Source organism: Silurus aristotelis (genome assembly GCF_946808225.1).
Source record: "Silurus aristotelis genome assembly, chromosome: 9".
Classification (NCBI taxonomy): domain Eukaryota; kingdom Metazoa; phylum Chordata; class Actinopteri; order Siluriformes; family Siluridae; genus Silurus; species Silurus aristotelis.
In genome coordinates this window covers 16140578-16142517 of record NC_139582.1, presented here as the reverse complement: position 1 = coordinate 16142517, position 1940 = coordinate 16140578, and the positions used below count along the sequence as shown (strand labels likewise).

Below are 1940 nucleotides of genomic sequence, written 5' to 3'. Positions count from 1 at the left end.
AACATACATTAAACCTCAAGTCTTTTATGGTTTCTGAGACACGTGCATGACACGTGCATGGTTCTTTTGTTTCTATGCAACAAACTTAGTAATGTAACAGTATAAAGATTTACTTTGATCAAACAAATCTATAAATGTCCAGATGTTCCATTGGATTTCTATTTAAACAAATCCTCTCTCAGCATGAAGAACAGTTTTACACACTTTTAGCATCCGGACACTTCGTTTCTCCAAACATTCAGCTGAAATACTTTGACGTGCCTCTTATAAAACTTGCCAAAAAAGTGCCATAGTTGGAGATTTCATTACGATCCAGTTCATTCCAGAGAAGTTTAATACTCTGTGTTTCTTCACTTTTCACTGCCACTATATAAATTAATTCAGAGTAAATCTCAATATGTGTAAACAGATGTTACATTTACTTTTGTCCTAAAGAAGCAATAATTGAAAAGTTTTGCAAAAAATAACAAAAACAAACCCACAATAATGCAAAAAGAACAGTATAAGAGCTCTAACTGACGTCTTCAGAAGTTCTACACAACAAATCTGTAAAATGATGAGGTTATTAGGAGGGAAAATGCAATTTTAAAGGGAAAACAACTTAATAATAATGATAAGAAAATATATAGGCTATATTTAAATCGCATACGTATCTGTATGAATGTAAATCATCTCGTAGGATTAGCAGGTTTTGTGGTCATGATTTTTTGATTGTTGTTGTTGATGCTGTTGAATGCTTTTTATTAATATTCTTTTTTTTTGTTGCTGTTTACATGGATTCTTAGTTTCTTTATTTAAAATCAGTTTTCATTTTGGATAAAAAAAAAAAACGAATTATGATGCATCAGGAGTTTCAGCAACTGATTTAATTGTTAAATCTGATATTAATATTTATAACAATATGATTGTAAAAAGACAAATTATGGAGCTGAAACATAGAAAGAATCCAGGATAAAAATTTCTGATTTAAATATAAATATTTGTGTAATAAATGTATCAGATATACAGTATTTCACAAAAGTGAGTACACCAGCAACCTTTTTTTATACAATAATGTACGTTGAGTTATTTTTAGAGGACAGTAAATCTGTACTGCTATACAATCTGCACAGTGAATATTCTAAAATATCTAATCTAATCTAAAATATATCCACATTTCATTTCTCTAGTATTGTTCCTTGAGTAGATACTAAAATGGTTACTGAAACGTGAGGGGTGCACTTACTTTTGTAAGATACTGTATATCCTTGGTTTCTGGTTCTAACGTGATCTGGGGAGAAAATACATTTAAGAGTGAGACGATAAGGAGGAAAATGTGCTTCTTGTTTTTTTTAGACATCAGTAACCTTTTAGTGTCTTAAAGGAAGAAATGATTTTGTAGAAAGAAAACTATAGAAAAGTTCCTGAGATTCCTTCAATGCATTTGCTTTATAAAGTGTGAAAGAGTGTGTAATGCAGCGAAAACTTCTAAACTTTTCAGTGGGAATGAATGAGTTCTGTTCATATAGTTGTAATTTATAAGCATTTGTAATAAATGTCCAAGGAATTTTAACATGTAGTATAATTTCCATGACTGATTTTCGGCTTAATTAATTATATAAACGTAAGTGTCACGTTTATTCCTATCAGAAAAAATAATTTCAGGTTTACCCCTGAATGATCCGACTGCATTATTTCTGAGTGTGTATGACCTGCGTACGTGTGCTGCACAAACTCCAAATGTACATTTTGTTCCTTCTTAATTTCTATAACTGTTTATTATAGAACGGTTTACTGTTTAATTTCTGTTTATTCCGTTTCTCCAGGAGAAATCTAAGGGAGTGATTTCCAGACATCCATCGTGTTTGGAATAATTTAATTCAAAGCCTAAATCTCTGACTCCTTTTAAGGTTTTGGTCAAATTAATGATGAACATGAATGATTAATACGCACAGCTTGTA

The 1940-nt window shown here is 30.8% G+C and overlaps 1 protein-coding gene across 1 annotated transcript in view; it reads left to right on the top strand.

Annotated features, from left to right (window-relative positions):
* Positions 1 to 19, top strand: part of daam1a (dishevelled associated activator of morphogenesis 1a) — a 22264-nt gene extending 22245 nt beyond the window's left edge. Inside the window, exon 25 of the mRNA XM_083551037.1 lies at positions 1 to 19. This exon is cut by the window's left edge and continues 1035 nt beyond it. The gene's annotated coding sequence lies outside the window, so the exon portion shown is untranslated.
* Positions 20 to 1940: the final 1921 nt, after the last annotated feature.